Raw genomic sequence first — 11,925 nt, forward strand, 5'->3', positions numbered from 1 at the left:
GTAGCGTGAGCGTCACTATCATGGGTTATTGCAGCCCTATTTAATTAACAAGTTGCCCAAGGCCTCTGAAAAGTTCAGCCAAGGATATTATTATGAACATGGCTTAAAAGGAATTCATACTGACAGAACACATACTGTATTCTGTGACAGAACACAAACTATGACATTTAAACCATGCAGTCAGCCTTTAAATACAATTTAGGTATTGATGGCCTTGGTTGCTTTTCCCTTAAAGTATTGTTCATTCAGATATTTGCAACTTAATGAAAATAACTGATTTAACCCTCAGTTTGGGAAAATAATTGGAAACAGAGGCACAGTAATTCATGCCATGGTGAGCTAAAAAATGCTTGGCATCCATGTAAGGAAGATGTATGGAGCAACATTCGATACTCTCGTATTCTTATTTCTGCATTTAGCATTTTGGCAATTTTCATTATTCTGATTATTTGCTAAGAATTGTGGTTATTTTTACCGCTATTATGCAAAGCACAAATGATAAACTCACATACAGTAGATGTGTTTTCTTTTAAAGGTAGGGTAGGCAATTTTTCATAAACCCTTTTTGTTATTCTGCAACTTTTCTAACATCCTGATAGCTATCAATACTATAAGTGTATGGTCTAAATATGAAAACATGTACATAACTTCTGTGGAAGTCTCAGGACCAAAAAAGTTTGTTCAATCATTGCATTTGGTCCGATGTCCTTTCTGCCTGTCAACATATGTATTTCCATACCTCCGCACACCTGCTCTCGCAGACATCACATGTCATCGGCACGTTCTGTAAGGCTATGCAGAGTTGTAGACAGACAGTCACCGAGCGCCGAAACCCCCCAAAAAACCAGCAGCTGCCATTTACAGTTCCTCCTGATCCAAAACAATGAGCTTCTGCTGCGTCCACGCCACGCCATAACCGCAATTACGACGTGACGTTCATGTCCTTAGATACTTTATACTTTATTAATGTCGCGCAACGTTGTCAAACTCTTCAGCACCCTAAAAATGCGATGCCTTCTTTACTTCTATGTTTACGAATTTGTGCATGGTGTCACAAGCACATGCACACCTTGGTCAGAGTTGAATAGATGTGATTAAAGTGTTTACATCCGTAAAAGAACATAAAGTGTTTACGTGCCTGTTTATCGCCATACAAGTCTGCATATGCCACATATTTGATGGTTACTATCATGATTATGAGCTTAATTGCATCAATTTGATTTAAGTATTGTGTTAACATGATGTAAAGTTTAATCGCAATATTGTCCATTTACGACCAATTTACAATTTACTTTTTACGTCTTATTACGTTGTTTAATCGCAACTACATAGGTTGTCTCATGAAATGATTTAAGTGTGCTAGTGAGGAACTAGTTGTACTCTGCTGGGAAGACACTCATCTTCTTGATAAATGGAAACTCCTATCCACATTGACAACAGTGTAGTCTTCATTAGCAAAGTGTTTAAAGTCTAACTTTTTAAAAAGTACATTTAGTTAATTTTTTATTCTAAAGTGTTTTTTTAAAACTCACTTATAGTGCAAAGCCGTTGAATTTCTTTCAATGCTGCTTAACTGTGCTTCTTGGCCGAGTGCCCTGGTTTAATGCAATGTTCGATCTGGGAGCTTTCCAGACTTCTGGACAGAATGTCCATTGCCCCCCCCCCCCCTCTCTCACTGCTGTCGTAAACTACCCAATTAATGTAAAAGCTTCAGGGATATCATCAATAACACGGCGACATTTTTAACCAGTGTGTGGCACAGGGACGGTTTTAGTGTTGAACAAGAGACACGAGGCTTTAAAACAGAATCTCTGAAAGTGATAAAAGTAACTGTCTATTACGTAAGGCTTTCAGGCTTCAGATGGCTATTTACTACTGCTGTTTTGTGTGGCCTGAGGTCTTGCATGTGTGTGCATGCACATTGTGACCGTTAGAGTCTACGTGCTACCAATTGTATGCAAAATATCAACACAAAGCGTGCTTGTATATTCAATTTTTTGATATTTACAATAACAAGGCTGGTGCTTTGAACTGGAAAAAACTAGAAGTCAGCATTCTGCATGAGGTACTGGAACCCAGGCTCTATTTTGGCTTAATAAGGCCAAAGAGATAAACCATGTCCCAATATGGCACACATGACGCAGGTAGTCCATAATGCCCCAGAGCTACATTAATATGAATTACACATCCTCAGAACCCACAGTGCCTATTGTGCAAGTTGCTATTTTATCACCTTTGAGAGTTTTGCACATTTGTTCATCAGGAGAAGCTGCTTACTGGAGGAGGCTGAATCTATAAATACAACAGGGGAACCATTTGATGGTTTAGAGAGTAATTTTAGCTGCTGCAGACGTTATCTAGTAAACAGTCAGTGATATCAACAGACCTCCCTTTCAGAAAGGTGCTTGTATGGCATCTGGGTTTGTGATATGAAGACATGTCTCTAATGCCATCTGTGATGTGAAGAGATTTCAAAGGCGAGGAGAGGCAAAAGAGAGATAAGCATAAATAGCAGACACGCTTCATGGAAATGAAAATGTTTTCCCAGATATATTCGTTTTTATCTTTTTACTCCAATCCTGCCACGAGTTTACTCTGCATGAGCTTTTATTGATCAGGAACAGAGCTCAGATTTAGAATAACAAAAACATTTGGATGTACTTTTTCTTAAAGACAAAAATACATGATGAATAATTCAAATTTACTGTCGCTGTTTCTCATCTGTTTGCATGTAAGGACAAATAATTTGTTGATTCATCCTCATGTCGGTCACCCGTATGACTTTCTTTCTTACGTAAAACTTAAAAGGAAATGTTAGATGGAATCTTTACACTCTTTTCACAATTAAAATTAATGGTGACCAGGGGCTTAAGGCTCAAGGTCAAAAAGGCTATGTGAAGTGACATATCAGACTGGTGTGCTATAATAATTTTATTTTAAGATATTTTAATTCCGTATTCTGCTATTTTTTTTATTTGCAATTCGATTATGCATTTGTTAATTGATATATATTCAGTTGAACCGATTGAGTTTAGTTACAAAACACAGTAACATTTGACATTTTTTACCTTAAACCTATTGTGACATGACTCGAAACATTCTGTTTGAATATAAGCAAATGTAATGGAAGATTTGAGGGATATGGTGGTGCTCAGTTCAGTTTGATATCACTCCATATGTAACATGCTCTGGGCCTTTATCAGGTGCAGTCAGCCTGGACAGAAGATACAGATTCATATCTCTCTTCATCTTTTAATCGCTTTGACAGCTAACTTGAGTGATTGATTGCTCAAGGGACTGTGCTCTTTGAAACATGTAAGTCCTATTTTTCCTCCAGCCATTTATAGCTGTTTGGTCCATGACCCCCCCCCCCCTATTAGCTCAAAGACTTTTGTAGCCTATATGTGTTGCTGCTGTCATATATCTCTCGCTCTCTCTCTCTCTCTCTCTCTCTCTCTCTCTGTGTGTGTGCGCGCGTGTGTGTGTGTACAGTATATATACACAAACACTTGCACACAGAAACACAGACACACATAAACATAGAGAGAGAGAGAGAGAGAGAGAGAGAGAGAGAGAGAGAGAGAGAGAGAGAGAGAGAGAGAATGAGAGTCTCCTTCTGCTTTATTATTAATTATTAAACCCAGAAATGTTTATGGGTTGATGCTTCTCCAGAGAATGCTCTGTACTCAAGCCCTTTTAATGAACTTTTTCTGCATTGTTTGCACACTTCTGTACATAGCAGAGTTGCCAACCATCCCGTGTACAGAATCGTCCTGTAATACAGAATCAAACTTTAAAGGAAAATAATTTCATTCTGTATTATTAAATCAATATAAGATTTGTCCTATATTTAGATGAGGCAACTGCATTTAAATGAGTTTCATTAGCTGTTTTACATACAACTATCAATGTTAAAAAATTACATATGATATTAGAATGTAGACAAGTTGCGAAATACATGTGGAACTCAAGAATCCTTTTAAGCCATTTGAATTTCACTAACATTGGCGGTCACTATATATTAACACACATGCTGCACACTTGTTTTTGGCTGTATTTTTGGAAATGGTGAAATACAAAGACTTTCAATTGCTTGAGCATTTCATTGGTTCACATTTTTCACTAAATTTGTTCATATGTTAATTCAAATATCTAAAATACTAAGAATTTCACACTAAGTCTTTTCTTCCATGAAATATTTATACTGTCATTCCCCATTGTTATAATTTGCCTAAGCAGAAGATAAATTGACATGCGTGTAATGGTCTGTGACACTTAAATATGACATTAGTATTTTTTATTTATTTTTTTACAGCAGATGCAATGGAGTCATACATAAGCAAGTGATGGGATTTAAAATGCCTTTGAGCACATCATAGCTGCAGGCTCACTGTGTAGCATTTTATTTCTGTTTACATTGTGGTAAATTATCACCTGACATAATTGCTTTGTTTTGATTCTCAGATGGAATATGTCATTAAAAAGCTGAGAGTGTCCGTTCATTTTCCTCTGCTGTAGAGTGATGTAAGTCTTTCATTTGTTTCATCATTTATTTGTATTACTATATGTAAATTTAACATGGAATGCATTGAAAGACTGATCAGCACTTAGACACATGCCAATGGTGGAAGAGCACAACAGACATTTAAGACTCTCTGCCAAGGACCACAATCAAATGGAGGCCAAGGAACGTAGACGGTGCTGTTTAATAAACACAAGTGCTGGATACATGTGACCTTCAAACAGCTGATTCACGTGCGCACATTCTCGTGATTTGGCGGAAATCGCAGGTTTTTTTATGTGCTTTCCTGCAGGGGATGTTAGACAGCTTGAAGAGAGCACATAAAGACCACCTCTGTTTATGGGGCTTGCGCTGTCCCTGCAATAACCTGAGATATACTGGCTTAAATAGTCTGTTGAAACACTGGAAAACATTCTTACACAATGTCGAACATACCGAGGATGTCATTGCCTGTAGATTAATCCATTTGTAAATACTGTAATAAATCAGGTCCCCCAACATGAAAACTGATTTTGAGACCCTCCACCCCATTTTAAGGTCTATATCAGCCAGAAATGAATATTCTGTCCCTCATGCATGTCCTGTATAAATTTCTTCTGTGGAACCCAAAAGAAGACATGTTGAAAAATGTCCATAGAATGATATCCAATGTTGTTTTAGACCCTATTGACTTTAATTGTAAAGACAGTCTTTAGTAGAGTAATAGTAGAGTATACTGTAAAAAAAGGTTGCTGCCTTAAAGGGATAGTTCACTTTAAAATTAAAATTCTGTAATCATTTACTCACCCTCAAGTTGTTTCAAACCTGTATTAATTTATTTCTTCTGTTGAACACAAAGAAAGATATTTTGAAGAATGTCGGTAACCAAACAGTAGACAGTACCCATTGACTTCCATAGTATTTTTTTTTCCTACTATGGAAGTCAATGGGTACTGTCTACTGTTTGGTTACCGACATTCTTCAAAATATCTTCCTTTTTGTTCAGCAGAAGAAATAAATTAATACAGGTTTGAAACAACTCGAGGGTGAGTAAATGATGACAGAATTTTAATTTTAAAGTGAACTATCCCTTTAAATTTTTAAGTACAATCAACTTGGATGTTTAAAGTCCCCCTGTAGTCAATTTTATCCCTTAAAACTCATCTTTGATCACCAAAATTATATATTTAAACGTTTTTCCTTGAAAAACAATTCTTCATGCCTTAAAATAGCTTGAATGTAACTCTTCACCCTTTCCTCATTCAGTAAGTGGTTCTATGAAAATGCAAATTAGCCCCGCTCACCCCCAGCTCAGAGATCCACTCGTAGACGATCACACGTTGACCTGATTGGTTACAAGGTAGTTTGTGACGTCAGAAACACCAGCGATTTCAAACCGCATTTTTGAGACTGTCTTTGGTTCACTGGAGTTTTAAGGAAATAAATACTCAGCAATGGTGTAGGGCAGGCAAAAAAAACCCAACGATTTTTCGATTAATCGATTTTTAAAATGTGGTCGATTCAAAATCGATTCTCAAAGGCCAAAAAAAATCTATTTTTCCATATTTATTTATCTATAACCCAAAAGCCAGTATTAGTTTTCCTACAGTTCATAGGCTTGCAGCCTCCATGTTACAGCAAATGCTGTGAGATTTTATGTTAGTTTTCTTTTAAACATAAAATAACCTGATCCTGTTTGATCAAGGCATGCGACTGTTCTGACTTGTCCAATTTTCAGCATAAATTTTTAATCTTGCATCAAAATCCTGTCTATTCATTGTATGCATTTGAAGTTGGGTTTTAATGTACCTAAAATAAAAAGAGTTTAATATACAGGTTTGTGGGTCTTAATTTTGTTTTATTAATTAACCACTTGTAAACTTATGTTCACCGTTTTAAAAATAAATAAATATAGGATTTGCATTAAATCTATATTCATTGAGTTGAATCGGGAATCGAAATCAAATATAGAATCGAAATTGAATTGAGAATTGAAATCGAATCGAATTGGAATCGATACCCAGCCCTACAATGGTGCTGACTTATGCACATGGCTTGTCTTAAAGCATATTATAAACACCACATAGACATAAACAACATTACTAGTTGGATTTTCACCACAGGGGGACTTTACAGTAAGTAATTTCAACTTAAATTGCATTACTTAAATTATTCTACTAACCCAAACCTCTTATTCTACTAACCCTACCTCTAACAGTCTACTAATACTCAACTAATTCTGTAATGATAGTTAGTTGACATGTACACTGTAGGTACAACATTATAGTCAACAGAATGTCTAAAGGGGACCATCAAAATAAAGTGTAACCTAAAAGAGTTTCATAAACATTCTTCAAAATATCTTCTTTTGTGTGCTGCAATAATGACTAAACTATCTTGTTTAATACTTAAAGCCATAGAGAGTGTGCTTTTAGTGCAAGCGATGACTGACCCTGGCATGAATCATCCTTTATAGGCTTTGCAAAAATACTAAGTGACTAGTAAATTTCTGAGGCTATACTATAATTGACTCTCATGGGGTCCCTGTGGAGTCGAGCAGTGAAAGAACGCAGTGGTGGGTGCAGTGACTCTTTCATGTTGGCAGTGTAAGAGCTTGGCACAATCTCTGATAATACTGAGCAAAGGCAGACACAAGGACACTTCAAATGCTGTTTTATTTATTCCTGAGAGTAAGATTAAAGTGTCCTGGCAAATATCAGGAAGCTAATTTGGATTGTCGTGTGCATATTGTGTCAGATTGTATCAATAAATCCAGAGTCTGTTTGACCTAATAAAAGGGTTTAATACAACTGGAGAAACTCCTGACGGCTTGATGGAATTCACTCTTCTCTAAAAATCTCTAATCTCTTTAAAAGCTTCTCCTGGCCAAAGATATTAGTATGAGTCATATTTAATGTAAATTTCCCAGCAGCAACAAAACTCAGGGGGTAAACGGGTCAAATACGAGAGAGTAGAAAATATTTTTAGGCTTCCAAACTCAAAAGGTAACACGTGACAGAATCAGGTGCTTATTTCATGGAAGTTATAATGCATGCATGTTGTTGATGTTCAACCTTTTGATCCCACAGACGTTTTGGTCTTTCATTTATATGCTGATTTCTGTCCCGAGTGAAATTGAAATTGTATTTAAATAACTCTCCAGGTCTGCAGCAAGAGATAAAAAGTGATTGATTGGTTATGAGCAACGACAAATTAAATGTATTTATTTAGTCCATAGTGTAACGTAAACATGGATAATTCTTATTTGAGCTTTTACCATTTTGTCATATCACCGTTTTCTTTTATTTACATTTATATGAGTTGTGGAAGTTGCCTGTTTTAATTAATGAATAGTATTATGCCAAATTGTGCTTCTTTTCTCATGTCTAAACTGAGTAAACTGCATTTCATTGCATAGGAAATGAAAATTAAATTTTTATTATCAGTCCAGGTAGCAAATGATGGGATTTTCATTGTCTTCATCCCAATGAAGTCAAACACAGCCTCAAAAGCTGCCAAATATGTCCAAATGTATAGTTAGAAAAATAAATACTTAAAGGGTAACTGTTGCCAAGATTGAACCTAGGCTCTTTTTGTTTATCTACCTGAGTTAAACTTCCGTGTTAAAGCATAATTAGAATGGAAACGCCACTTTTAAGATTGACTGTATTTTCCTTTTAGGTCAAAATGCCTTTTGAATGGGAGTCACTTCTATGATAGCATCAAAATCACTGTTTTTAAAACACTAAGGAGGCTCGACACAACATAAAACTGTGCTCGAAGTATCACCAGGGGCTCTACACATGAACTTGAGCATTGAATTCATTGTTTGTGTACACAAAGTTTACTAAAAAGAAAGGTTTTGTACGACTCACTTTATCAGTTAGTGTTTCAGGTGGCTGGAATTTTGTCAGTCAAAAGTAGTCAATCTCCGAATGCAACGTAACAGGGAGGAAAGTAAAGATGGAAAGCTCCTAAAGCTTAGTTCCATATAAATTCACGGATAATTTGTTGTTTTGTCGTTAGTGAAAATCAATATCAGTGATACAGATCGACTATTTTTGACTGACAAAATGCCGGCGGCCGGGAAGAACAACAGCTACAGTGAGTTGTTCAAAACCTTTCTTTTTAGTAAACTTTATGTACACAAACAATGTAGTCAATGCTCAAGTTCATGTGTAGAGCCCCTGGTGATACTTCAAGCACAGTTTTATGTTGTGTCGAGCCTCCTTAGTGTTTTAAAAATAGCGATTTTGATGCTATCATAGAAGTGCCCCATGCACTCCTATTCAAAAGGCATTTTGACCTAAAACGGAAATACGGTCAATCTTAAAAGTGGCGTTTCCTTTCTAATTATGCTTTTACACGAAAGCTTAACTCGGGTAGATAAACAAAAAGAGACTAGGTTCAATTTTGGCAAAAGTTACCCTTTAAACCTAAAGGGATAGTTCACCCGAAAATTGGGCTCAATGTTGTTTGTTTACACAAAGAGTCAGTGGGGTCCAATCAATGTTTTTTTGGATCCCATTGACTCTTTGTGTAAACAAACAACATTGAGCCCAATTTTCGGGTGAACTATCCCTTTAGGTTTAAAGGGTAACTTTTGCCAAAATTGAACCTAGTCTCTTTTTGTTTATCTACCCGAGTTAAGCTTTCGTGTAAAAGCATAATTAGAAAGGAAACGCCACTTTTAAGATTGACCGTATTTCCGTTTGGGATTGATTGGGGTCCAATCAATGTTTTTTTGGATCCCATTGACTTTCACTGTATGAAAAATGTATTTTGTCATACGGGTGACACGCATGACACGAGGGTGAGTAAATGATGACAGAATTGTCCTTTCTGGCCGAACTACCCCTTTAACAAAACTTGTTTTTACGATGCAAAAACTGCCTTTTGCACTCAGAAATATGCATTTGTTTGGAAGTTATAAATAATCACCAAACGCTGAATGATTTTGTATTCCTTTGAGAATAAGCTCCTACGGAGTTTACAAAGCCAAAGGCCTAATGTCAAAAGGCGTGTGAAATCTTTCCTCTTGTCAAGTCTCTTGATCCCTTAGACAGCAGTGATTTCATTTTAGTGTAGCAAATGACTGAATAGTGTGCAGGCACAGGCACACTGACTTTATTTAGCCTGGAGGGGCTAACTGTTCATAGTCAGAGCTGGAATGGGTATAAAGCCATTGTATGCTTCAATCAAATAGGGCTTTTAGTAGAAATTCATTTTACTGAACAAGCTGAATCCTTTCATTGTTCTTTTATCCACTTGTCTTAATCCATTTTCTGCACACTCCTGTGGAAACATCCTTTTATTGGATGTAATAGAAAAATAACATTTTGTTTAGAGAAACTGAGTGTTCTAAGGTTAAATTGAGTTTAGTTTGACTCAAAGTGAGACCCATGTAAAAAAAATTAAAGAACGAAATATGCGCCATACATCTCACAGTGTGTTAACCCTCTCAGTTGTGTTCGAACAAGAATATTCACATGAGGCACAGGCCTTCTAATCAGCACAGAAATAATTCTGGTTTTGTTTCTCCCTTTTATATCTTTTCTAGAGATTTTCCTAGAAATTGTTGTGTGGGGTTGTGATCACAGAGGAACTGACAAATGAGGGAGTTGTTCAATGGGAGGCTCTGACCTCATTCTACATGATAATTCAGATTAATGAACATCATCTTCAGCATTTCTTGGTATAAAATTGTGAAATGTAGACTTTTTTTCACTACTCATGGTAAGAGCATCTTTTTTGTGCTTGAGTCTGGGTGTTATCATGAACAGGAAAGCATGCATTTATTTTCAACAGCATCTATTAACAATAGCAGTGCTGAACAGTTCAAAATGCTTCTCATTGGAATTGTCAATTTTGCTTCAGACTCATGAAGAAAAGTTTGCCGAAAAATCCAACACAAACACAAAGTAAAAAGTCTCTTATTTTATGCCTTGTTTGTGAAACCGAGGGCTAAAGGTGGTTAATCCACAGCCTGACCTCTAGAATTATATCCAGATATATGTTGTACCGCAAGTGTGTGATCCCATGCCAGTAAAGCTGTTTAAAGAGCACTGACATTTAGAATTAAGAACCCAGCATGTTATCAAAATCAAAATTCCTCAAAAACTACTGCCTGTCATCTTGAAGTAGTCCCTCAGTCGATTGCAGACCTTTCAGGATTGAAGCCTTTTAAGATTTATTGGGTCTTAGTAAATCTTTTAAGTCTTGCTGCCAGTATCGCAGCATTACACTGTCACTTTGTCAGTTCTCAGAGTCATGAATGCGGCTCCAAGGGCACTGGCTTTCTGGTCAGCAAGACAGTATAGTTTTTATTATTATTATTATGAAAGTGGCCTATTAGATTTACAGCACTCTGTGTGCTAATCTTAGCTTTGCTAGTTAGATTCAATGGATTTTTGAAGTCAATAGTTGCGAAACGCTGTGAACACTGAGGTGTATTTTTAGGTTATGGAAGTACTGAAATATTGAGTCAACAAGTAACCCACTGCAGTCGAGTTTCATGTTGGCAAACAATTTGTTTTACCTGCAACCTGTCAAGTTTAGCCTACACTTTAGGAATAGAAAAGAATGATTTCAAAACTTGTACATTTGGCCAAGAACAAGAGGGAGCCGTATCATGTGCCCTGGGATCCCAACACATTAATAGTTAGTCCTGACAGATGTTTTAACCCTTAACATGGTTACGCACAGAGAAGAGAAATAAAGGTTCTGTCTGCTTCAGGGCTTCGTAGTTTAATTAGCCTCATATAAATAGACTGTTTAGGAGTGTGGTCTGTGACCATGCTGTCCCCGTACCCTTGAAAAACTCAACATGCTGCAGTACGCCAGCCAGCTATGGGGTCCTGCTCTCATGCAGGCAGGATAATGACCTCTGGGAGGATCTGTCGCTTTCTTTGAAAGTCAAAAACAGACGTCACTTTTGTTTCCGAAGTGATGCTGAGAAGAGAATAGATGGATGGTAAATGACTGCAATCCACAATGCATGATTTAACAGTAACTTCAAAGACATGTTGCCAAATAATAGCATGGAGATCTTTTATGATTTTTATTTTATTTTTTGTCTATAGAAATAAAATAGATGCATCCATGGCACCTGAACTTATTTACTAGTCATTTCTTGGGAAAGGTGCAGGAGATTGTTTGTTACGGTCTCAACGTGGAATAAAATCATTCTCACTTCTGACCTCATCCATCACTTCAAAAAAGGACTGATGTGTTACCGGATGACCTCAAACCAGGATGAGATACATTCTGAATCCCGATCCTTGCATGAGATATAACCCATGCATCTGCTTTGGATTGCTATCAAATAACAAGATTCACAGGTGTGTTGGCACACCTGGTTAATATTCATGTTTATTATCAACAAACAAAAGGTTTCATGCAGGTTAAGAATAACCAAAACACTA

Source organism: Phoxinus phoxinus (genome assembly GCF_949152265.1).
Source record: "Phoxinus phoxinus genome assembly, chromosome: 24".
Classification (NCBI taxonomy): domain Eukaryota; kingdom Metazoa; phylum Chordata; class Actinopteri; order Cypriniformes; family Leuciscidae; genus Phoxinus; species Phoxinus phoxinus.